Below are 27,220 nucleotides of genomic sequence, written 5' to 3'. Positions count from 1 at the left end.
TATATTCAAAATTGTTGTGTATTGTTAAATAAGTGATATAAATTATAGCCTGACTGTCCAAAGCAGCCCACGTTAATTCAACTAACACTCTTCCCACATGCTGTAATGCTATGTTTACAGCATTCAGCAGAGTGGAAAAATATAAAAATGAATAAAATTTATTTTCTGCTCTTGAAAAACCCACAGCCTAGCAAGGAAGACAGATATGTAAAAAGACCATGAAACTGGAAATGAATGAAATAGGTGTTCCCGCAGACATTCAAGCAAAGCTCCAAAAGAGCTGAGAAAAGAGAGAAATTCAATAATTTGATGGATTCAAACATAGCCCTGAAAAGAATCCTAAGAGGTCATCTTGTTTACTCCTCTTTTTTTGTTGTTGTTTATTTGTTATTAATGTGTAAGAAATATGAAACCCAAGAAATTCAATAGTTTGCAACAATTACAAAGCCTGTTAGAGGCAGAGCTTAGAGGGGACCCAGGTTTCCTGACACCCTAGTTTACTATTATTTCACATGATGCCATCCTAACTTGCAGGTTTCTTATATCAAAGTTGAACTTTGGTTTAGAACTTATATGTCCAAATACTTATCAGTGGGTCTAGCAAAGCAAACACACACACAAACACACACACACACACACGCACACGCACGCGCGCGCGCGAGGGGGACAGCACGGACAATTTCATCTAAGAGCACAAGACTCTCATTGGCCCCTTGTCCTGACTGAAGGTCTGTGCACACGGTAGGGCCTTCTGATAGGCCCAGATGTCAGTCTATATCACAGGTTGGTTTTCTCTCTTTGCCAAGAAGAAAGAGTCATTTCTTTCACATCCAGACTTGCTGAAATAAACAACACTGTCATCATCGTCAACCATAACCATTTCCTGCAGGAAGACAGAAGATTCTCATCTGTGTCAGATTCTCAGCTGGGAAACTCATAATTTAGTCAAGAAGCCTCAGATGGATACACAAAAGAGAAATCAATCATAACAGATAGGTGTCTAATGCGAAGTACAGGCCATAAATGCTACAGACTTTGTGTGGAAATGCTTCAGCCCCAGGCGGTAGGCATTAGCATTCTCACAGAGGAGAAAAGTGAGTCTCAGAGGAGTTAATTTGCATGTTGGTGGTAAAGCTCAGACTCAAACTGAGCTCTGATGGGTCCCAAAGTGGTTGCCTTTGAAGCACACCCTCTCCCCTGTGTGTCCTGTATATACCAGCTTTGCTTCCTTACTCCAAGGAGAGGACTTGGTAAGTGAGGAGCATCAGGGAACTCCCTTAGGGCTGATGGCCAGATACACCTGCTCTAGACTTCCCTGTGGCATTGGCAAGCATTTACCTCCAGAGGAAGATGAGGTTGTTGACTCAGTTCATGTCCTGTATGGACACCTTAAATCCCAGTTTCCTGAAGAAGCGTTTCTGTCTGATGTACTTTCACCTCATTTATGGCCAGATGGCATAATGTCTAGGACTTGGATAGAACAAGCCTTCAATAAATGCTGATTGCTAGTACTGACTCATGCTCATGGAAGCAGACACAATGAGGTCCGTGAAAAGAATACCTCGCAATGTAGTCTCTACCTGTCTGTAACATGCAGTTGCAATTTGCTTGTCTTCAGAACATTCTACTTCTGCTGTTCTGGGGCTTGGTATTCCTTGACAGTAAGAAATTAGGTAGCTGTCTTCACTGCATGTAGAATTCTATTTACCTGCACAGTATTATACTTTCCACAGATTTATTGGGAGTTCAGGCATGAACAAATGTTTTGAAACTATCATCATAATGTTTTGACTGTGGATGATTAATAATCTGAAAAGAATGAGTTGTTTACAGGTTTGAAATTAGTGAACAGTGTAATGAGATGGCTAAAACAGCTCATGAATATTAAGCTGACTTAACAGATATAGAAAGTCCAGGACTAAGGATTTCACATCTCTGTTTTCAATGACGTACATTAGGAGGGATGGAGAGAATGTGGACTCGAGGCATCCTGGTCAGGGCAGAAAAGGGTGGCACCCCACAGTGGGTGAGGAACAGCTCCAAGAACAGGCAAAAAAGAATTCAGGAAGAAGGAGCATACTGTTTGTTTTCCAATACAGCACTTAAAGGGAAGAGAGATTAGATTCATTGTGTGTGGTTCCAGCAACTTAATACTAGGCCAGTGAGCAGAAGAAAGTGTTGATTCAGTACAGGCAGAACTCTCTAAACATAAATCTCCCCTAGAATGGACTGGCTAGTGAGGCAGCAGGATTTCCATCTGATTATTTCCAGGGAGAGGTAAGCTGGCCCACTAACATGGAGGGCTACTGAAGTGGAAGTTCTTGCCCCAGTAGGGAGTTACCTATAAAGTCGGTGATCATACTAATCAACCATGTTATTGAGTATATTGTTTCCATTATATTGCCCCGGGTTGAAAAAAAATCACTTGCCAAAAAGGCATCCTGTGTTGCCTTGTTTACCCAATTAGCCAAGGTCTGACTTCAGCCTTACCGAACTTCAGTTCTTATCAATTCAAGATTCAGAAAGTGATTACGTGATTTGAATACTCATATTATTTGTCACTACCACAGATATTATAGGGTTTTCTTTTTATTTATTTATTTATTTTTTGTGTGGTATGTGGGCCTCTCACCATTGTGGCCTCTCCCATTACGGAGCACAGGCTCCGGACGCGCAGGCTCAGCGGCCATGGCTCACGGGCCCAGCCGCTCCGCGGCATGTGGGATCCTCCCGGACCGGGGCACGAACCCGTGTCCCCTGCATCGGCAGGCGGACTCCCAACCACTGCGCCACCAGGTAAGCCCAGGGTTTTCTTTTTTAAGAAGAAAAAGTGACGGTTTGTATGGACGCATGTGAACACACTAAAAAATAGAAGTTATTTTCATTATTGACATACTTTTAAAAAATGTCTTCCCTGAAAGTAAACCAAATCTCCAGAATTGTGCAATTTACCAGTGGAATGACCAGAGAAGCTTAAGATTAACAGATTTAAAAAATATAACCCATGCCTTTTTCCTGAGCTAAACAATTTGCTGTGCCACATTCTCAGTGTATCACTCAGATTTATCTTTACATTAACAACGCTTACCAGCAGATAGCCAAAAAGGCTCGCCAAGTTGGATCAACTTCAAGATTTGTTTCCATGCTGGGGTGCTTCACGCGATTAGCAGAAGCAGAGTGCAGCTAGGGCTCATTTATTACATTATGCTATAAACATTTTGTCTTGAGCTAACAAGATACTCAACACAATTCCATAGGTTACTAAGCACCGTATACATCTGTTAACACAGGCACCAGAGATAGCACAGAAAAGGCATCTAGAATCCATTTTTAAGAGGTTTATGATGCGAAGTCTGCTGTCTAAAAACTAACAATCAAAAACACAGCCCCAAACTCTGCCTAGAACAAATATTTGCAAGACAAAGTTATGCTCAGTTTGGAAAAAAATGCACTCGTGTCGTCGCTTTGTCAATGCATTTATAGATTTTCATTTCACACCTCTGCCCATTAAGTGTTGGTTTTCCATGCCATTCAGGAGACCCAAGCTATAATTTCACTGTGATATATTTACTCCAAAAGAAAAGCTGAATGTTGACTCACCAACTTTCCTTAGACTCACATGAAGCAAAAAGTTTACGAGGGTGGAAGAAGATGAGAGACGGGACATACTTAAGCTAAGAATGAAGTTTTCCAGTGGTCTCTGGACTTAAAACACATCCTTCCAGCTCCATCTAAAGTCCATCTGAAGGGAAACCACGAATGGCCAGACTCCTTGAAATCTAATCTGGGAACACTGAGCTTTGTTTTTCTCAAAAGGAAGAAGAATCCTCAATCACAGAAAAGATGGAACCAACAATTCTGTCTACTAAATCATTTTATTTCGTTCCTATCCAGCATTTTAATTTCTGGAAATGTTTCAATACTATAGACCTCCAAGGTCTATACCCTGGCACCCCAGAGAGGAGGACTTCCAGGATGACACCACCTGCTCAGGTGAGGAAAGATGAGTGCCTTCCCAGGCACACACACCAGGGAGTCTAAACACCCCAGAGGCTGTGCACAACAGTACCCTGGGAATCTCAGATCCACGGATCCAACCTGGGTCCGCGTCGCCGGGCTTCTGAACCCACACATTAACACGTCTCCTAGACCCTCCGTCCTCCTATGCAGGTCTCCTGAGAGCTCCAGAAACCTCCACCTCCAGACTTTCGAAGGCAAAGGGATTAGTATTTTAAAGTCCGTGGTACTTAAATCCTATTCAGAAACTCCTGAGACTTCCCAACCCTCTGGCCTCCTGTTACCTTTCCCCGTCCCTTCCAAGGTCTCCTGGCGGCACAAACAGGCGGGCGGCACCTCTCTGGCCTCCTCCCTCCAACCCCCCTGCACACCCTACTGGCTCAGACTCCGACACGCCCCCCCCCCAGGCGCACACACGCGCGCACACACACCGCGCGCACACACACAGCGCGCACGTACACCCATTCAGCCCACTGACCCTGCACCGGGCCACCCACTCCCACAGCATGACCCCAGCAGGCGTACCCCCCGCTCAGGCTCATATATAAAGCACTTACCCCAAAACAGACTTCCCTGTGCACCCGCAAGTGGGTGACCCTGCCCAGCACCCTCTGCGCGCCGCCGGAGTCTTCTCCCCAGACCCGTCGCTACCCCACTCACCCGCGCGGCTCTCTTGCCTCGGGCAATTCTGTCAAAACTTTAAGCCTGGTTGATTTCATAACCACGAGTGTGTTCAGGGCTGGAGGAGTTCGGCTCGCCACGATCTCCACCCACCCCAGCTCATGGGGACTGGTGGCCGTGACTCTAACTGACCCCAGCTCCGCTGGTGCCAATGCGCGGCTGCAGTCCGCAGAAACGCGCAAGGGTGGTGCGCTTTGGGAAGGAGCGCGCGGTGTAGAGGCGCACAGCCGAACAACCTCCCCTCTCCTCCCGCGGCGCAGCCAGGACCTCTCCCCGCTTAGCAGCGAAGCCTCAGCAGTTCCTGCCCCAGCCCGGCTGGCTGATGATGTCAAACAGAAACAGTCGCAAAACTTCTAAGACTTTAACAAAACTGGCTTCGGAGGAAGCCCCTCCAGGCACCGCAAACGCGGGTGGGAGCAGGCGCCAGCGTGGGATGGTTCGCCTGTCACCCCCAACTCCCTGACGCCCCCACCCACTTACACATACACACACGCACACGTTGAGAGCGTGGATCGGGTTACAACTACCCACCAGCAGAAAACAACTTCTTGGTGAAGAGGAGGGGAGCAGTGCCAACCCCCAAGTCACCAGGACAAAAATTATCCGTGTAAATACATAAGACAGATCCCCACTTTCATAAACAACTGGCGTCCCAGGCTCCACTCCCAGGCCCCCCGACACAACATGGGGAAAATCAGAGCCCGATTCCGGAGCTCCCTTCCAGTACCTCCGAGCCTCGCCTCCGGAGAGAGAGAGCGGTTCGCGGCCGCGCTGGGGCCGAGGGCGCGGGGCCCTCCGGCCTGCGCGGCCCCAGCCCGGGGTCCTCGCCGCTGCCTCGGCTCAGCAGCAGCAGCCGCCGCCGCCGCCGCTGCAGCAGCCGCCGCTGCTGCCGCCGCCGCCGCTCCCTAGACCGCCTCCTCTTCCCATGGCTGCGCCCTGCTTGGCAGCTCCCGGGCTGTCAGGCTTGGGGAGGGGGAGGGGAGGGGTGAAACGGGAAGGGAGGATGGGAGGGGAGGGGAGGGGTGAGAACCGGCGGGCGCCGTTCACTAGGGGTCACGCCGCGCCCGGCCCGCCGCCCTCGGGATCCAGGCTGTCGCAGCGAGGGGAAGCGGGAGCTCAGGGCGGCTGGTTCGAGACCCGCTGGGGAGGCGCCGAGCGCAGTTCGGACCGAGCACTCCGCGGAACTGGGATGAAGCGTTCCCCGGCGAGGAGTTGGAGTTGGTGCGTGTCACTCTCATCTGGGCTGTGCGGCTCCTCCTAGAGGAAAATATTGGTAGTTGCAGGACACTTCCTTCCTCTCCGCCCACCCCTGTTCCCAAAAAGAAGGCAGGACCTAAAAGAACCTAAATGCAGTCAACAAATTCAAGGGAACGCTTACAGAAAGGTTAGCTTTCTGCTGGAATGGGGGCGGGGGGGGGGTAGGGAGGGGGGGAAACGGACAAGACAGCTTGGAAAGCGTAACTGGCAAACCAAACATTGCCTCTTTACACCTGCAACCAATTTCCAAACTCCTGCTCCCTGGGGCATGGTGAAAAGATAGTTAAAGGACCTTACTTCAGAGGTTAGAAAACGGAGGCAAGAGAGATGAAGTAATTTACCAAGGACACGAGGCATGTTAGAATAGGGGTATGTCCAGAAACTGGAGCACAGGGAAGCAGGGTGTCCAGACACAGACCTCGGCCTGAGAACTGTACTTGTGTGTGACCTAGGGAACGTGGTGTTTAAATGTCTTGCGCTGGACATCTGTCAAGTACGGGCCTGCCCACCTCATTCTACTGCAGTGAAAAGAAAGTGAGAGAAGAAGCTGTCAAAGTGCTTCAGAAAGTCAGTATCGTTCTGCATAAGCCTGTCATTTTGTTAAAGCATCAAACTCCCAGTCACCACATGCTTTTCTAAGTAGAAAGTTCAAAAGTCCACTTCCAGGTTGTCTGAGATCTGACAGAGCAGCCCATCATGCTATCTTTTTACTATTTACTTTATTACTGACAGCCAGTTGTAACATCATTTATTTAACAGATTCGGCTTACTAAATGACATTTTTTTTACAGGGTTCCCAGACACAAAGCCAAATTTATACCCGGAGAGAAATGTTTAAGCAACAACTTAAAGAAACCAAGCTTCTTAGCACTAGAATAAAAAATCCCCAGGGCATGGAAAATAGCACAGGTATGCCAAGACTTGGGAAGGAGCATAGTACCAAAGACTTCGGGCAGCAGATGTCACATAAGATACCCTTCTTTTTAAAGGAATCCAAGAAGTGGAAAATTCTGTTCCTTAGAGTCTTTTCTGGCGCTCAGCTGTGGCTCAACAACCCAACTGTTCAAGGCAAAGACACCCAGAATGAAAGGAGGGGGAAAGATTCTAGTAGGGGTGTGGACCACACTGTCCCATTCTGAGGCAGGAGGCAGGATGGGTGTTGATCTTGAACTGGTCCTGCTCTAGCTGTATCCCACTCAACTATAATGAGGCTTCCTTTCCCTAAGAACCACCCCTAATCCCTTGATTTCTGGGGTTCCATGCTTTGCTAGAGCAGTAGGAGTGCTTACCAATGTCTGGAGTTTTTAAAAGGGGAATTGCCCACATAGAGAGAGATTAGGGCACAGGCAGGCAGAACACCTGCTGGGTGGTCAGTACTGCCAAGCTGGCTGAAAGGGCAGCACTGGAGACCAGGCAGTCCACGAATGCTGACTCCACTCCTTCTGAGATGAACTTCCAATTTGGCCTTTCAGACTCTGACACTGCCAAATTCTCTCTTTATATCCCTTCTGTGCCTTCTCATTCTTGCCCGCCCCCCTCACCCTCAAGCTCAGAGAATCTTCTAGCAGGTGCCAGAGGGACTCACAAAATATTTTCTAAGTTCTATCGTTTATACCCTGAGATGATTTCAGGGCCATGCTTAGCAAAGAAAGATTACCTTCTTTCTTCCTCTGGGTTCATCTGGAGCCTTCATTCTGTGAGACAGGGAAGCTGACTGCTCCGTCTTTGGGAGAAAGGTCATCATGCACAGAAAACATTGGTTAATGTAAAAAATTATGGAACCAGACATAAATTTGCAACTTACATGAAAGGCAGTCCTTTTTAAGCCCCCTGAATAGAGATCCTCTGATCTCATATATGATCATGTATAGGTCTATAGTAGTATTTGCCTCTTTATAGTTTCCAGATTATGAGGGAGAATGTATCAGGTACTGAATTAACTAACTTGCTACAAGTTAAGGCATGCCAGAGTACATTTACCTCATGAAATGTGAAACTGTACTTACCATTCCTTCCCCGCTGCCTGGAGACCATATAGGGAAATTCTCCTTAACCTTCAAATTCCAGCTCAATTGTTTAGTGCCTGGCTTTTCCCAAAGGTGGAATTAATTAATTAACTATCCCTGCATCTGCATCCTCATGGGTCTTTATACCTACTTGTATTAAATATTTCAGTTTTTACTAACATGAATACTTTTCCCATTAATTATGAGACCTCTGAGGGAGGCACTATATATTCTGAGTATCTGTACCTAAAATGTCTACATTGGTGCCCAGCAAATGGTACGATGCCCAATAAATGCTTAACCAAATTGAATGAAAATGTAGAACTTCCAAATTTGTATCTCAAACCCAGATCTTTATACAGAGCTCTGAACTGCCATCCTCCACATTTTCTCACACTCCACATTCAAAATCGGGTCACTTCCTGACCCCTCCATGCCTAACATCTGGTCCGAACCACCATGGTCTTTCACCTGAATTACTGCTGTAGTCTCTCAAACTCCTACTGGTCCTGTTTTCCTGGGGGATCCAAACTAATACAATATTTACTGGTAAAACTAGTAAGATTCTAGAAATAAAGCACACCTACTTTAAAGGATTTTTGAAACTAACACTGAATTCCCATCCACTAGGTTCTTTCGACAAATGTTGAAGAGCCTGCACCATGACAGATTTGTTCTATGAACGTAAGATGCCTCAGGGAACAAAACTTACATGGCACGTTTACAAAGACCTTGCCCTCATGGGGCTTACATTCTATTTGGGAGAGGCAGTGAACAATAATAAACATAATAAATAGGTAAATCACTGAAGTGCTGCTCAGAGGAAACTATAGTAGGATAAGGGTTTCAGGAAAGCCAGGTAACAGGTGGAAGAATGCTGGGAATTCCTTCCTTGCCCAGGACTCAGGGCATATTGTGGAGTTGAGCATGTGATGCTGTGAACACCCTGGAAGAGCACCCTTGACGCTCCCCACCCCTGTCCCCAGCCCTCACCCTCAATTGCCTTGGTTGAGAGGATGGCAGGGGAATCATGAAGGGAAGAAAACAGCTGAGGAATGTATTCATCTTTTCTTTCCTCTATTGAAAGGCAACAGGGGAAAAACTATTTCATGATCTGGAAATTCTTAGCCAAGACTTATGAGGAGGTCCCAGAGCCAGAATTAAAGCTTAAAATCACCATTTATTTTATGAATTTCAAAAAAAATTGGTATTTCGATTCAGAGCTCTTAAAAACTAAAAGGAATATGATTGCCTGGACTCTCTCTAGTGGACTCAGAACCATCCCCAGAAAAGCTCAGGACCTGGGCAATGCCATCCATGTGCAGCCAGTGGGTGGAAAGGAGCCAAACAAGATAGGTCTCAACAGAGACTCATGAATGAATGTTTCCCTTTAAATGACTTAAGTGTAAAAATTTAAAAAAATTTTTTTTAATATTTTGAGATTATTTCCTCTATCCTCCCACCAAATGCAAAAGCTTGTTTGTGAAAAGCATCTGATACATGGTCCTCCAGCTTCTGTCTGGATAATTATATTGATGAGTAAGCCATTAGCTCCCTCATTGGGAACCGAGTTCCATTTTGTGACTGCACCATTTGTTAAGAGTACTTTAGCCAGAATCTGCTATTCTATTATTTATACCTGATCCTATCTCTAGAGCACATAGGGAAAATTTAGAAATTTAAATTTGCTTTTTTTCATGAGACACACTTTCCACATATCTCACCATAAGTTATCTCTCCTCCAGGCCAAACACATGCAGGTCTTCCCACTACTTCTCATGTGATGAGGTTTCCAGATCCTACACCATGCTGGACCTCCACCTTAGTATACACTCCAATTCATCAAAATCCTTCATAAATTGCTGTTCCCAGTATCAAATTCAATCCCATTATGGTCACCACAAGATAGAGGAGGGCCATGAGCTTCCAACTAGGTGTTCTGGAGTAATGGAAATGGCAGAAGCCTTGAAGTCCAGTAGATGTGGTGGGAGCCCCCAGCTCTGATCCAATTTCCACCTGTTGTCAGTCAGCCTACACTCCAAGGAAGTGAATTTAGCAACCTTACCATGATCAGGGCATTTCCATCCCTTCTTTTCTTTCACATTCGATCCTTTCCTACTTTTTATCTTCACATATTACGTGGTTCTTTCCTTCTATCCTCTTTATTTTTAAAAGAGGTGGGACTATAAAAGCAAAAAAAGATGTGCATGAGAAAGGGATCTGAGCAGGTATGAAAAAGTTTTTCATAGCAATTTTTATAGAAATTAGGCACACAGCGTATTTCCAGCTACTAAATAAACTATCAATCTAGTTTGCTAATCAGACTTCTCCAGGGAATAATGAAAACCCAAGAGGAAGAATACTGAACGCTTTGCATACGAAAGGAACCGACCTGCCTACCACCCATTGTCTACCCAGTGAAACCAGGAAAGGTCAGGTGAGGGGAGGAACTGCTGGAGAACTCCTTGAGGAGAGCGAGGGCTTGCAGGGTAACAGAACTTTACTCAAGGTCCCTGGCCCTCTGCAGCACTTGCTGAACCAGGTGAAGGCTGAGATGTGTTAACCAGAGGAACTCACAATATCTTGGATAAGAGAATTTGAGAGCTAAGTCAATAGGTCTCAACTGTTGTAGGCAAATAATAAATCAGAATGTCTGTTTAAATTAAATTTGCTTCATAAATTTTTTTCTCCTACGTTTTCCTAACACTATAGAGTATTCCGAGCACATTCACAGCAATTATGTCAATTTTTCTTCACAGCAGTCCCATGAGGAAGGTGTGATTATCCTCTATCAGTGAGGAAGCTGGTTAAAGAAGTAAAGCAACTGGACCAAATCATGCAATTAGATAGTTATAGGAGTTGGATGGGAACCCAGAGCCTTTCTGGGTCAAGTCCGTTCTTGGGACTCCTCCACAGCTTCTCCAGTTATCCATGCCAACCATTTTGTCTATCTTCTGTTTTTAAACCAGCAGACCACAGAAAACTTTAAAAATTTCCCCCAACCTCTCTCTATATATAATATATATTGTTGATATGAATACTAATTTTTTAAATTATATGGAAAAATTACATTAAATTATTAACTGTGGTTTCCTCTAGGAGTGAAAAATTTTAGAAAGTGGGAGGGAGTAGGGGGAATGAAAGAACAAGGACTTTTACAGTTTTACACTCTAGTTTTCTTTTTTTTTTAATTGAGGTATAGTTGATTTACAATATTATGTTTCTTGTGTACAACATAGTGATTCACAACTTTTAAAGATTATACTCCATTTGTAAATAGTTTTCTTTTAAATCAGGGAACATAAAACCTGAGTCTGCATAACAAAAACCTCATCTATATCAGAAGTTGAGTGTTCATATGATGCTAACATTCTGTGCTTTATGAAATGCTTGAATGGCATTTCATAATGCCATTCTACTAGCTCCTCTAGTAGATTAAATGTATATTCGCTTTAAAATAATTTGATTCACAAGCAACATTCTAGAAACACGTTCATTGTACAATGTGAAATGAGGTACTACCTCTCATCAATTTATTATATAATTTTTATATATAATAATAGTTTTTATTCTGTCAATATGCCTTATTATCTATTTTATTATTTATTTGCCTTATTTATATCTATCTGTTTAATATTTTCCTAGCCCCCATCTTCTAAAAGAGGATTTGAGGTGCCTTCTGGAGAAATATATAAGCCATAAAGATGAAAAAATAAAACATGAAAAAATGGGAATGGAAGAAAAATAGGGTATAAAACTAAGATAACAGGCAAGGATAGTTAGCTCTTGAAGTAAATATTATAACATCCTGTTCATTTGCTAGAAGTGGGCCACAGTTTTGGCTCTGAGCTTCTTTGTGACCATAAGAAATAAGAAAACATGATCCATTATAAGATGTATACTTTCCATAGGGTGAAAGCCAAGAATTGCTTAGAAGTGCATCTTCTTCTGAAACCAAAACATACAAGAAATTGTTCCTGAAGGTCATCATACAGGGACTCAACATAGTGGGCTGGATGATGTATTAGTGATGTTGTATAAGACGAGACTGAGGGACATTCTTTCCCTCTGAAAATTCATGTGCAGATACCAAAGTGGGAAAATGCTGCCAGAAATTAGAGGCAATCTCACACTCATCTTTAACTCTTTTTTAACTCAAAGTCATTGGTAAAATTTAATTGTAAGAACATAAAGTATTTATTTCATAGTGACCACAGAAAGTTTTGGTTCAAAGTTATTTTAATTTAGTAATATCTTAGATTTGAGAATGCTGGTATTTAAAATTGTAATTGCACTTGTAGTTCATAAAAATCTTAATCTGTGGAACTATGTGTCCCAGGGTTTGAGCAAAATCCATCCAGATAAACAAAAAAACAAAATGAATAAGATATTTGAGATTTATTTACAATTCTCGGCTTTCATGGGATTACTTGAAGTAAAAGATTGACCTAACTACTGCATTATCTGGAGGTTTATTAGGTTTACTGTAAATACATCGACTGTTTCACTTATGTTTGTAACTCACGAAGACGTTAATAAAATTTTAAACCACATTTGCATGCCTGATGCCTGATGGGTGTTGATTCCAAAATGAAAATCATCAAAACGTAGAGCCTGTTTTTTTCCCCTTTAGAGCACTCTCCAGAAATAAGTTTGCAGAAATAAACAGCATTAGTAACTTTCAGTTATTGAAAGTGGTCATAATAGGACTGGTGGAATCAGCAGCCCAATTTTTGTGACATGAATCAAGGTCATCAAAGTTTCCTCTAATAAAATTCCCCACTGTCTTCTCACACTGCTGTACCCCAGATTTGTCTTTCTGGGCATGCAATTCCAATGTCAAAATCTCTTCTTTTGGTTAAGGCTTTGTTTGTAGAACGGTCTTGTCAAAATTCAAATATTTATTTAAGATGAGCCACAAATTAATTTATGAGAAACTATTTACACATTCACAGGGATGAATTAAGTGCTTATAATTTTTAAAACAAAGTAGTTGCTTAATTTATGGTTTTCCCCAAGAATTCCATACTTTGAAGGAGATTGTGTACCAAGTATAAGTTCACTTATATTCCCATTTTCATTAATCTCTTTATATAAATACAAAATTGAGCTGCAGATCACTGTGAGATAAAATTGGGTTAACATAGTTTCACTCAGTGGGCAGGAATTTGGTGTTTCATGTTTCCTATCTGGCTTTATTATGGGTAATGTATATTTTGCATTAGAAGAAAGTGATTATACACAGATATAGATACATCATAATATAATATATGTTTACATATATTCTAGAATTTTAATTTTAAAACATAGCATATTCCCATGGTAAAAAAAATGAACACAAAAGAATATAGAATGAAAATTTATTTGCAACAGATAAGACAGAAGAAAGACTTAATTAACTATAAAGGGCTCTTAAAAACTGATTTCTAAAAAATAGACAAGTTACCCAATAGAAAAATAGACACTTCAAAGATAATTAAGAAGAGATAATTCACAGAAAAATAGAAAAATTAAAATAATTATAAACATGAAAAGATGCTCAAATTTATTCACTGCTAAAAGTGTAAATCAAAACAATAAAAAACTTTTTTTTTTAATCTATCATACTGGAAAAGATAAAACATGTTAATAATATGCACTATTAGTCAGGGTGTGGGGACAAAGACATTCTTATTCAATGTCGATTGAGAATGTAAATAGGCAAAATCGATTTTCAGGATCATTTGGCATGTTGATAAAGTTTTAAATGCATGTATTCTTTCACCCAGAAATTCCACTTTTAGAGGTATATACTTATAAACTCACAAAATTTTGCTAAATTATATGAATGAAGGCAATTTAAAAATGATTCTATATTGTTTATCTTTTGACTTTGGTATATTGTTTTGGTAAAATGGTATATTGTTTCTATGAAAAGACATTTAATTTTTACATGGTCATATTCATCCATTTGCTCATCACAGCTATCATTTATTACCTTACATAGTTAACTCTGCCTTGAGATCAGCCCAAATACCACCACTTTTCATTTGAGGAAACCCAACCAAGAGAGCATTCATTCACTTACTCAGAATGAGAGTAGAGATTTGATCTCAGTTCTAAGACTTCAAAGCCTATGATATTTCACCTCATTATACTCAATCTTGAAAAGATGGAAAGACTGAAACCTTGAAAGTAACTTGGGGATTGCCACCACTGTTTTAATTCTTATCAATTTGGGGACCACCCGATGGGAGGAAGGATTCTTAGCTGCTGATGCATAGTTCTCCTTAGTGTAGTCACTTATTCCACCTCTTAGTTTTTGGTATATAAAATATGCATCCAAATCTTTCTCAAACTTAGAATGTTGGAATAAATAAAATCGCATTTCCATATTTGGAAATTTGTCTCTGAAGGTGATAACGTTTTCAGTGATTTCCAAATGGGGAATTAGCACATCAAAAAGATTGATAAAATAGATAATCAATAAGGACCTACTGTATAGCACAGGGAAGTCTACCCAATATTCTATAATAACCTATATGGGAAAAGAATCTGAAGAAGAATGGATATATGTATATGTATAACGTAACCACTTTTCTGTACAACTGAAACTAACAAAACATTGTAAGTCAACTATACCCCAATATAAAATAAAAATTAAATTAAAAAAAGAGATAACATCTAGAATGGCAAGTACATGAGGAAAGGCACACTCCCATATAATGATGGTAATGCATGGTTAGTAACATTTTCAAAAGACAATTTGGCAACATATATAAAAATTTAAATTCTGCATACCCTTTGAACCATCGATTCTACTTCTGGGATTGTCCAACAGTAACGTCTACCTGAGTAAAAAGACATATGGACAACGATATTTATTCCATATTTAATAGCAATACAGACAACTTGATGACAAAATACTCCGTAGTATAATCAATTAAATCAAAAGTTTATACAATGGAGTGGGATGCAAATATACCAAGAATGAGATAGACTAGTCTTCACTGATATGGGCTGCTGTTAGTGATCTATTATTAAATAAAAATAGTTGCAGAAAACTAAAGTATGAACCAACTTTTGTAAGAATGCATAGCAAAAGATCTGGGTTACCCCTAGAGAGGGGATATGGGAAAGGGCAAGTGGGGAAAGGTGAATATTCACTCTGTATTTCATATAGTATTGTGTACTGTTTGAATTTTCTAGTGAGTTTAAAACTTTCACAAATTCAGTCTTTATATAGTTTTGATTTTTTAGATTTTTTTTCAGTGAGCAAAGACAACTTCTGTAATTTTTTTAAAAGCAATGATTTTTTATAAAGGTGAAAGTAATACAACTGCTTTGGTTTAAGAAACAGGTAGTATAGCCAAACTAAGTCAACTACTTTGACTCAGACTAAGGTTGAAAACTGTCTTCCATTAACAACATAAAGCAATAGATTAGAGAGTTTTACTTTCAATAAGAATTGTTTACATTAAAATTTGGTGAGAGAGTAGCACTGACATACATACACCACCAAATGTAAAATAGCTAGCTAGTGGGAAGCAGCCACATAGCACAGGGAGATCAGCTCGGTGCTTTGTGACCACCTAGAGGGGTGGGATAGGGAGGGTGGGAGGGAGACGCAGGAGGGAGGGGATATGGGAATATATGTATACATATAGCTGATTTGCTTTGTTATACAGCAGAAACTAACACAACATGGTAAAGCAATTACACTCCAATAAAGATGTTAAAAAAAAAAAGGAAAAAAAATTGGCATCGTTATTAACCCAACTTTCTTGAGAGGTCTTAAAACCATTCAAGCAAAAATGACTCAGAGAATGATGGTTATGATAAAAATCCCCATAAGGCCTCCCTTCCCGTAGGCTTAATACAGACCCAGTTTATTTGTATATTCTGAAGAAAGGAAGAGTTCACAGTGGGCTAAGGCTGGTCACTCATTCCAGCTCCCACTATAATCAGTTTCTTTTATTTCTTCTGAGTGTTGGCACTCCATCTCTGTGCCCAGCAGATTATGGTCTCAGCACAAGTCAGGGAGGAGATGTGCATTCTTTCCTGGGGAGGAGTTGTTAGACTTCTTGGCACATCCTAGGTTAAGGTTGGATTATGCTATCATGAAAAGAGTTTAGCTCAGGAGGTAATCTGTACTTTGTTAATTTATCTGGTCGCAGAATTTACTAAGGAAAAACTCTGTAATTCTTGCTCCCTGGTGGATTTCAAAGAAGACATGATAGCTTTTCTGCTTGAATGCTCTGCATATGATGTGCTTTGTGATACATTTCTACCCAAATGAAGGGTTTTAGTTAGAAGCTGGAGATGATTCTTTTAAAAATAGAAATTCTAAATATGCCACAAAAGAGGCTGGTCTGGTCAGGCCTGGGGATGGTGTTAGTGTAGTTTAGATTTAGAAGTTATGAAATTGGTGGAAACACTTCTGGGTCATTGCAGTGAGAGGTTTAGCAGTGTTGTACAGAGCAAAGCCTAACAGGCTATGGTTTGTTTCTTCTCAGATTCAATCCTTACAGTTACTTTTCTTCCAAAAAGCCGGGGACATAAAACCTACGCCACTGTCTTGCTGCCCTATCTTCCCAGTGTAGAACAACAGAGGCAGCTCAGAAACAGTAGCGCTGTGAATGATCTTTTTTTTTAGAATTATATTTTATTTATTTTTTTATACAGCAGGTTCTTATTAGTTATCCATTTTATACATATTAGTGTATATATGTCAATCCCAATCTCCCAATTCATCACACCACCCCCTCCCCACCACTTTCCCCCCTTGGTGGCCATACATTCATTCTCTGCATCTGTGTCTCCATTTCTGCCCTGCAAACAGGTTCATCTGTACCATTTTTCTAGGTTCCACATATATGCATTATACGTATTTGTTTTCCTCTTTGATTTACTTCAATCTGTATGACAGTCTCTAGATCCATCCACGTCTCTACAAATGACCCAATTTCATTCCTTTTTATGGCTGAGTAATATTCCATTGTACAAATGTATCACATCTTCTTAATCCATTCATCTGACGATGGGCATTTAGGTTGCTTCCATGTCCTGGCTATTGTAAATAGTGCTGCATTGAACATTGGGTTGCATGTGTCTTTTAGAATTATGGTTTTCTCTGGGTATATGCCCAGTAATCAGATTGCTGGGTCATATGGTGGTTCTATTTTTAGTTTTTTAAGGAACCTCCATACTGTTCTCCATAGTGGCTGTATCAATTTACATTCCCACCAACAGTGCAAGAGGGTTCCTTTTTCTCCACACCCTCTCCAGCATTTGTTGTTTGTAGATTTTCTGATGATGCCCATTCTAACTGGTGTGAGGTGATACCTCATTGTAGTTTTGACTTGCATTTCCCTAATAATTAGTGATGTTGAGCAGCTTTTCATGTGCTTCTTGGCCATCTGTATGTCTTCTTTGGAGAAATGTCTATTTAGGTCTTCTGCCTATTTTTCGATTGGGTTGTTTGTTTTTTTAATATTGAGCTGCATTAGCTGTTTATGTATTTTGGAGATTAATCCTTTGTCCGATGATTCATTTGCAAATATTTTCTCCCATTCTGAGGGTTGTCTTTTTGTTTTGTTTGTAGTTTACTTTGCTGTGCAAAAACTTTTAAGTTTCATTAGGTCCCATTTGTTTATTTTTATTTCCATTACTCTAGGAGGTGGATCAAAAAGGATCATGCTGTGATTTATGTCCAAGAGTGTTCTTCCTATGTTTTCCTCTAAGAGTTTTATAGTGTCCGGTCTTACATTTAGGTCCCTAATCCATTTTGAGTTTATTTTTGTATATGGTGTTAGGGAGTGTTCTAATTTCATTCTTTTACATGTAGCTGTCCAGTTCTCCCAGCACGACTTATTGAAGAGACTGTCTTTTGTCCATTGTATATCCTTGCCTCCTTTGTCATAGATTAGTTGACCATAGGTGCATGGGTTTATCTCTGGGCTTTCTATCCATTGATCTATATTTGTTTTGTGCCAGTACCATATTGTCTTGATTACTGTAGCTTTATAGTATAGTCTGAAGTCCAGGAGCCTGATTCCTCCAGCTCCGTTTTTTCCCCTCAAGACCGCTTTGGCTATTCGGAGTCTTTTGTGTCTCCATATAAATTTGAAGATTTTTTTCTTCCAGTTCGGTAAAAAATGCCATTGGTAATTTGATAGGGATTGCATTGAATCTGTAGATTGCTTTGGGTAGTATAGTCATTTTCACAATATTGATTCTTCCAGTCCAAGAACACGGTATATCTCTCCATCTGTTGGTATCATCATTAATTTCTTTCATCAGTGTCTTATAGTTTTCTGCAAACAGGCCTTTTGTCTCCCTAGGTAGGTTTAATCCTAGGTATTTTATTCTTTTTGTTGCAGTGGTAAATGGGAGTGTTTCCTTAATTTCTCTTTCAGATTTTCACCATTAGTGTATAGGAATGCAAGAGATTTCTCTGCAGTAATTTAGTATCCTGCAACTTTACCAGATTCATTAATTAGCTCTAGTAGTTTTCTGGTAGCATCTTTAGTATTCACTATGTATAGTATCATGTCATTTGCAAACAGTGACAGTTCTACTTCTTCTTTTCCAATTTGTATTCCTTTTATTTGTTTTTCTTCTCTGATTGCCGTGGCTAAGACTTCCAAAACTATGTTGAATAATAGTGGTGAGAGTGGGCATCCTTGTCTTCTTCCTGATCTTAGAGGAAATGCTTTCAGTTTTTCACCATTGAGAATGATGTTTGCTGTGGGTTTGTCATATATGGCCTTTATTATGTTGAGGTAGGTTCCCTCTATGCCCACTTTCTGGAGAGTTTTTATCATAAATTGGTGTTGAATTTTGTCAAAATCTTTTTCTGCATCTATTGAGTTGATCATATGGTTTTTATTCCTCAATTTGTTAATATGGTGTATCACATTGATTGATTTGCATATATTGAAGGATCCTTGCATCCCTGGGAGAAATCCCACTTGATCATGGTGTATGATCCTTTTAATGTGCTGTTGGATTCTGTTTGCTAGTATTTTGTTGAGGATTTTTGCATCTATATTCATCAGTGATATTGGTCTGTAATTTTCTTTTTTGTAGTATCTTTGTCTGATTTTGGTATCAGGGTGATGGTGGCCTCATAGAATGAGTTTGGCCGTGTTCCTTCCTCTGAAATCTTTTGGAAGAGTTTGAGGAGGATGGGTGTTAGCTCTTCTCTAAATGTGAAGCCATCTGCTGCTAGAATTTTGTTTGTTGGAAGATTTTTAATCACAGTTTCAATTTCATTACTTGTGATTGGTCTGTTCATATTTTCTATTTCTTCCTGGTTCAGTCTTGGAATTTTATACCTTTCTAAGGATTTGTCCATTTCTTCCAGGTTGTCCATTTTATTGGCATAGAGTTGCTTGTAGTAGTCTCTTAGGATGCTTTGTATTTCTTTTTTTTTTTTTTTTTTTTTGTGGTACGCGGGCCTCTCACCGCCATGGCCTCTCCCGTTGCGGAGCACAGGCTCTGGACGCACAGGCCCAGCGGCCACGGCCCACGGGCCCAGCCGCTCCGCGGCACGCGGGATCCTCCCGGACCGGGGCACGAACTCCCGCCCCCTGCATCGGCAGGCGGACCCCCAACCACCGCGCCACCAGGGAAGCCCTATATTTCTGTGGTATCTGTTGTAACTTCTCGTTTTTCATTTCTAATTTTAATGATTTGAGTCCTCTCCCTCTTTTTCTTGATGAGTCTGGCTAATGGTTTATCAATTTTGTTTATCTACTCAAAGAACCACCTTTTAGTTTTATTGATCTCTGCTATTATTTTCTTTGTTTCTATTTCATTTTTTTCTGCTCTGATCTTTAGGATTTCTTTCCTTCTACTAATTTTGGGTTTTGTTTGTTCCTCTTCCTCTAGTTCTTTTAGGTATAAGGGTAGATTGTTTATTTGAGGTGTTTGTTGTTTCTTGAGATAGGATTGTATTGCTATAAACTTCCCTCTTAGAACTACTTTTGCTGCATCCATAGGTTTTGGATTGTCATGTTTTCATTGTCATTTGTCTCTAGGTATTTTTTGATTTCTTCTTTGATTTCTTCAGTGATCTCTTTGTTATTTAGTAACGTATTGTTTAGTCTCCATGTGTTTGTGTTTTTTACGTTTTTTTCCCTGTAATTGATTTCTAATCTCATAGTGTTGTCGTCAGAAAAGATGCTTGGTAGAATTTCAATTTTCTTAAATTTACTGAGGCTTGATTTGTGACCCAAGATGTGATCTATCCTGGAGAATGTGCCGTGCATACTTGAGAAGAAAGTATAATCTGCCGTTTTTGATGGAATGTCCTATAAATATCAATTAAATCTATCTGGTCTATTGTGTCATTTAAAGCTGTGTTTCCTTATTAATATTCTGTTTGGATGATCTGTCCATTGGTGTAAGTGAGGTGTTAAAGTCCCCCATTATTACTGTGTTACTGTCGATTTCCTCTTTTATAGCTGTTAGCAGTTGCCTTATGTATTGAGGTGCTCCTATGTTGGTTGCATGTATATTTATAATTGTTATATTTTCTTCTTGGATTGACCCCTTGATCATTACGTAGTGTCCTTCCTTGTCTCTTGTAACATTCTTTATTTTAAAGTCTCTTTTATCTGATATGAGTATTGCTATTCCAGCTTTCCTTTGATTTCCATTTGCATGGAATATCTTTTTCCATCCCTTCACTTTCATTCTGTATGTGTCCCTTGGTCTGAAGTGGGTCTCTTGTAGACAGCATATATATGAGTCTTGTTTTTGTATCCATTCAACCACTCTATGTCTTTTGGTTGGAGCATTTAATCCATTCACGTTTAAGGTAATTATCAATATATATGTTCCTATTACCATTTTCTGAATTGTTTTGGATTTGTTTTTGTAGGTCCTTTTCTTCTCTTGTGTTTCTCACTTAGAGAAGCTCCTTTAGCATTTGTTGTAGAGCTGGTATGGTGGTGCTGAATTCTCTCAGATTTTGCTTGTCTGTAAAGCTTTTGATTTCTCCAACAAATCTGAATGAGATCCTTGTCGGGTAGAGTAATCTTGGTTGTAGGTTCTTCCCTTTCATCACTTTAAATATATCATGCCACTCCCTTCTGGCTTGTAGACTTTCTGCTGAGAAATCAGCTATTAACCTTATGGGAGTTCCTTTGTATGTTATTTGTTGTTTTCCCCTTGCTGCTTTCAATAATTTTTCTTTGTCTTTAATTTTTGTCAATTTGATTACTATGTTTCTTGGCATGTTTCTCCTTGGGTTTATCCTGTATGGGATTATCTGTGCTTCCTGGACTTGGATGGCTATTTCCTTTCCCATGTTAGGGAAGTTTTTGACTATAATCACTTCAAATATCTTCTCGGGTCCTTTCTCTCTCTCTTCCTCTGGGACCCCTATAATGTGAATGTTGTTGTGTTTAATATTGTTCCAGAGGTCTCTTAGGATTTCTTCATTTATTTTCATTCTTTTTTCTTTATTCTGTTCCGCAGCAGTGAATTCCCTCATTCTGTCTTCCAGTTCACTTATCCATTTTTCTGCCTCAGCTACTCTGCTATTGATTCCTTCTAGTGTTTTTTAATTTCAGTTATTGTATTGTTCATCTCTATTTGTTTGTTCTTTAATTTTTCTAGGTCCTTATTAAACGTTTCTTTCATCTTCTCAATGTTTGCCTCCATTCCTTTTCCGAGGTCCAGGATCATCTTCACTATCATTATTCTGAATTATTTTTCTGGAAGGTTGCCTATCGCCACTTTGTTTATTTGTTTTTCTGGGGTTTTATCTTTTTTTTTTTTTTGCAGTACACGGGCCTCTCACTGTTGTGGCCTCTCCTGTTGTGGAGCACAGGCTCCGGACACGCAGGCTCAGTGGCCATGGCTCACAGGCCCAGCCGCTCCGCGGCATGTGGGATCTGCCCGGACCGGGGCAGGAACCCATGTCCCCTGCATCAGCAGGCGGACTCTCAACCACTGTGCCACCAGGGAAGCCCCTCTGGGGTTTTATCTTCTTCCTTCATCTGGTACATAGCCCTCTGCCTTTTCATCTTGTCTATGTTTCTGTGAATGTGGGTTTTGTTCCACAGGCTGCAGGATTGTAGTTCTTCTTGCTACTGCTGTCTGCCCTCTGTTGGATTAGGCTATATAAGAGGCTTGTGTAAGTCTCCTGATGGGAGGGACTGGTGGTGGGTAGACCTGAATGTTGCTCTGGTTGGCAGAGCTGAGTAAAACTTTAATCCACTTGTCTGCTGATGGGTGGGGCTGGGCTCCCTCCCTGTTGGTTGTTTGGCCTGAGGCGACCCAAGACTGAAGCCTACCCGGGATCTTTGTTGGGGCTAATGGCGGACTCTGGGAGGGATCACGCCAAGGAGTACTTCCCAGAACTTCTGCTGCCAGTGTCCTTGTCCTCACGATGAGACACAGCCACCCTCCACCTCTGCAGGAGACCCTCCAATACTAGCAGGTAAGTCTGGTTCAGTCTCCTATGGGGTCACTGCTCCTTCCCCTGGGTCCCGATGCACACACTACTTTGTGTGTGCCCTCCAAGAGTGGAGTCTCTGTTTCCCTCAGTTCTGTCAAAGTCCTGCAATCAAATCCTGCTAGCCTTCAAAGTCTGATTCTCTAGGAATTCCTCCTCCCATTGCCAGCCCCCCAGGTTGGGAAGCCTGACATGGGGCTCAGAACCTTCACTCCAGTAGATGGACTTCTGTGTATAAGTGTTCTCCAGTTTGTGAGTCACCCACCCAGCAATTATGGGATTTGATTTTATTGTAATTGCACCCCTCCTACCATCTCATTGTGGCTTCTCCTTTGTCTTTGGATGTGGGGTATTCTTTTTGGTGAGTTCCAGTGTCTTCCTGTTGATGATTGTTCAGCAGTTAGCTGTGATTCCAGTGCTCTTGCAAGAGGGAGTGAGAGCACGTCCTTCTACTCTGCCATCTTGAACCAATCTCCTCTCGCTGTGAAGGATCTTATATGTGAAATCATCATTCCCACATAATGACTGTCGAAGAAGAAGAACACTTTTTAGGTTTTTTGAAATAAAGAAGAGTCATTAAGCTATTGAAAGTGCACAAAGTCAGAATTAATGAAAGAACAGTTGAGACTGATAATTTTCTAGTATACTGGTAGTATGGTCAATTATTTGATGGAAAAGCCATTTCAACCTAGAATTGCATGAAACTCAGATAAAAGAAACCTGAGCCATAAAATAGCTAAGAAGGAAACCTGAACTTACCACAGAAGCAATTGCTTAAGCCATGCAAGGCCAAAGGTTTTGCCAATGCTTATGTACAGAAACTGGAAGTTAATGGAAGTTAATAACTGAACCGCAGCTATTATCAATATTTCATCCTATATAATGTCATGTATAGTAAAATGCATATAATTCTTTTTTCAATCATGCTTATCTAACCCTCCTGTCTTTTTAAGGAACCCATTTGGAGAACCCTTGTGGATATTATTTTAGGAAGGCATCTGTGGCATTCATGGAAATGCTCAGATCTCCTTTCCAGAGAACTTTGTGCAAGTACTGGGGTTGGCAGACAACCTCCAGAGGCCCAACCTTTGGATCCGCCATAATGTTCATGCCAAGGCCGCACTTTCTTCAGGCTTCACCCAGCCAGTGACTGGCTACTAGGGCTGGGACATTTCTGCCCAACACCAGACTCTTCTAAAGGGCAGTCTCTGCTTTGTGGCTCCCCATCGACCTGATTGATGCAGTGTAGGAGCTGTAGTATAGTCTGAAGCTCTTCCTATTCAATACATCATCATCCTTCCTTCCTTCTCTCTTTACACAGGTGCTAGACCTTCATCACAGTCTGATGCTTTCCTAGCCTATTCTGCTCCCTCTCCCCTACATCTTTCACAGGTGTCTCCTCCAAAAAATCCTTCAACTATCTAATTCCATCTTGCCTTCAGCTTCTTAGATAACTTGAGATGATACAGCATTTGAATTAAGTGGACCCCCAATTTGCAATAGAGATAAAAGTTCTTTTAACTTTTAAGTACATTTTTAAAGAACTTTTAGGCACTGCTTAAAATCTTGTTCCAACAAGAGTCATTGCTGTCTGAATGTGTTTTAGATTACTTACTTATAAGGAGGCCTTGAACAGGCCCCTTATCTGAACAGTGGAGCTATTACTGTTTACAATGCTGTGAGAGAATCTTCAGGGACTTGGCTTTCTCTCTGACCCAAGTACAATTTGCTCTTCAGCCAAAAAGAGTTACTTCGATGCCAGTTGGCCATCACTGTTGATTGGCATCTCACTGGCTATACTTTGCAAAAATATGCTTGATGATCAGGTTCAGAGTTCTTACATGCAGATCAAACCACTGGATCCAACAGATTCTAAAGAATAAGTGTATCATATAGAATTTTTCTCACATCTGTCTCTGCTTAAAATGATAACTTATTCCTTAAGGATGTCAAAATCTGATTTTAATATGATCAGATTCAGATTCAATTAATGAAAAAGGATAAATCAAGAGGACGAGTTTACTTACATTTTTCAGCCATGTATGTATGTATCTGTAATATGTTCATTTTCCCTGCAGATGGGTATGTAATATCATCCACTTTCTCACTTACACAGACCTCCTTCAAAGTGTCTTGGTTTTACACAGGCACTTTGGGTGCATAAGTGCCCTGGGTTCATTATAATACCCTTGGCAACTAGTGAGATTCATGAATATAATTTAAATAGTATGAAGAATTTCTTGATAAAACTCCAGTCAAATTTAATTTTTAAGCCATTTAGAGCAGATTATTTTCACTATGTATTATAATACCATCAGGAATTTGAGAATAGTGGATTTATATATTTCCTGTGTTATTATTTTCTATGTGCAATGACCTATTAAATTGATTACCTCACATAATTCACAATCCAACCCTATATGTTATGTTATTTATTATCTCTAATTTAAGATACGGAAGCTGGGTTTTAGAAAGGATGAGTAATTTGCTCAAGGTTACATAGCTAGCTAACAGTTAAGCAGGGATTTTAGTGTGCATTAGTCTGACCCCATGTCTGTACTTTTATGTACACATGGTACATCTTTCCTAAATGTCCTACATAATAGAAGATGCGGGCCATGCTACACATTAATGTAACATTGGGCAAGTCTTTTAACTTCTCCAGGAGAATTTATAAAACAAGCAGGGTGAGTTGGCCTCGAGCCCTAGACCCTCTCTGGGGTTCCTTCCTGCTGTAACATTCTTTTACTCTATAGCTAATCTGGATAAACTCCTACCAAAACACAGTCTGAAAAAATTTATATGCAGTGTAGGGTGCAAGCCTCTGCACATGCTGATCGGGTATGCCAAGTCTTCCTTCTGAAACGTTCTGAAATGGCTAGTACTCCCTCTACCTTAAAATAGAGTATGTATGGCAACAAAAGAAAAACGTCGTTTATAGCTTTGATGAATGGGTGTCCTGTGCTCCTGTTGGGGAGTATATCTAAGTGTAAAACCATGATTAAATCTCAAAGCAAAGACATCATAATTTAAAACAAATGGATAGCTGTAAACTATATATAAAAATGAAACTGAATTCACCCAAAGCTTTAAAAAAAAAAAGCTTATACCCGAAAAAATTTAAATTAGTGTTCCTTATTATAAATTCTAATTCAAGTAATAGTATTTGGGTGATAGGTCTCTGATTTCCTCCGCTGCACTCATCCTAAAGTTTCTAGTCTGATAACGCTAGCAATCTATAATAATGATAATATCTGAGATAAAGGCATTTGGATCTAGAAATGGTCACTTCAAAAGTATTCAGAAATCAGTGAATCATCCAAATGGAAAGTCTCCTATGTGCAGTATGATATAAATTATTTGTTCTCTTTGAAGGATTGGCCTCTCATACCTATCCTGAGGTTGAAAATATACAATTTCCATGTAAAGTACACAATTTCATGTTTGCATCAGCAAATTGATGCCATGTGAGCAGTGTTGCTGTATAGGCCAGGTGGCACTATGATACAATCATACAATTTCCTCCTCAGAGGTCTCTTCAGTTTTATTCATTTATTCCTATAGTTGTATACCACAGGAAGCCTTGAATGGATTTTCTGGCATTTTGGACTATAATAGAATGTTGTTGAATAACTTGCTCATCCCCCACTTGTTATTATCAGACAAAAAATAGGACATTGAAAAGTGCAGTTAATATTTAAATAGTCAAAGCACTGAGAGTTCCCAAAAACACTGAGCCCAGGATTTAGTTTATAAAATTTCTCTTCTCACGTGTTCTCTTCCCATCTGTTATTCCTGTCTTATCATCCACTTCAAGTTCAAGCCAAAATTTTGCCCAATGGACCTGCCATTGCATGTTTATTATTTCTTTAAAAACCAAATTTAGCATCATATTGAAAACATGTTGAATGATCAAAACGAATTCTGTAAAGCTCAGTCTTTCCTTCTTATTTTTTCCACAGTGGCAGCTGGAATAGAGGTGCTTCCATGTTCTTTAAGAACATTGCTCCTTCTTGTTATGGATGCACTAAGCCAGACCTGAAAATATCATTTTCTTTTCTTTTACCCATGAGGGGAAATAACCCAGATTTTAATTTGGCAAATGTGCCTATGAAACAAAACTGAGATATCGCAGTTTATGTGGATGGTCTCCTTTTGATACACCATCACCAAAATGAAGCAGAGAAACCTAGGTTTTCATTTTTTTGTTTTTGTTTTCCTGGTTGAAACAAAGAATTAAAAGGAAACAGAAGAAACAAACTCCTATCTTGCCAGAAACACACATATCCACCCCGTCCCTGGAGGTGCGGCATGACTGATATGGCTCTTGTTAAACAGTAACTAATAGCAAAATGGCAAGCGGCTAAAAGGAAATTGGCTTAAAAATTCTCAACCCCAAAGTGAAGTGTTGTAATGAAAGAGAAGCACAGAGAACAGGTGTAACTCAGTGTCTTGATGTTAAGTCATAAAGGAGAACTGTCAGGGTTTGCGTTTTGGGAGCAATGACTTCAGGCATGCCCGTATTTTTCTGGGTGAATAATGCTTAAGTTGTAGCTCTTTAATTTTCTGACTAATGCTACTATCCTACCCATCTGAGCCCATTCAGAATGACTTACCAATTATATAACAGGGCATACAATTTCAGATGATTATTTCATATCTCTCATCTCCTCTCAAACCTCCAACTCCTCTTCTCCAACCTCTCTTTTAGCTGTGACCTTGCTTCTTAATTCACCAAGAAAATTGAAGTAATCAGAGGAAAGCTACCACAGACCCACCCTCCACCACCGCTGCCACCACACCTACCCAC

The 27,220-nt window shown here is 40.5% G+C and overlaps 1 protein-coding gene and 1 long non-coding RNA gene across 4 annotated transcripts in view; both read right to left on the bottom strand.

The window, feature by feature from the left end:
- GHR (growth hormone receptor) overlaps positions 1 to 5,858 on the bottom strand; it is a 272,691-nt gene extending 266,833 nt beyond the window's left edge. The window contains exon 1 of one of the 2 annotated variants that reach the window (XM_067730609.1): positions 5,426 to 5,858. The gene's annotated coding sequence lies outside the window, so the exon portion shown is untranslated. Of the gene's footprint in view, positions 1 to 4,677; positions 4,701 to 5,425 lie in introns of those variants that run through there. The other variant, XM_067730610.1, reaches the window with a different exon arrangement.
- Positions 5,859 to 6,184: 326 nt separating this feature from the next.
- On the bottom strand, positions 6,185 to 27,168 carry LOC137221249 (uncharacterized). Of its 2 annotated transcripts, XR_010941947.1 has the most exons (5): positions 22,722 to 27,168; positions 14,742 to 14,791; positions 10,027 to 10,144; positions 7,613 to 7,678; positions 6,185 to 6,473 (listed from the first exon to the last, which is right to left on the bottom strand). It is a non-coding gene; the product is annotated as an uncharacterized lncRNA (long non-coding RNA). The 2 variants fall into 2 exon arrangements; XR_010941946.1 differs by lacking the exons at positions 6,185 to 6,473; positions 7,613 to 7,678 and having other exon boundaries at positions 9,109 to 10,144.
- Positions 27,169 to 27,220: the final 52 nt, after the last annotated feature.

This window comes from Pseudorca crassidens, chromosome 3 (assembly GCF_039906515.1).
Source record: "Pseudorca crassidens isolate mPseCra1 chromosome 3, mPseCra1.hap1, whole genome shotgun sequence".
Taxonomy (NCBI): domain Eukaryota; kingdom Metazoa; phylum Chordata; class Mammalia; order Artiodactyla; family Delphinidae; genus Pseudorca; species Pseudorca crassidens.
Note: the sequence above shows the minus strand (reverse complement) of the source record. Positions and strands in the feature narration are given on the sequence as shown.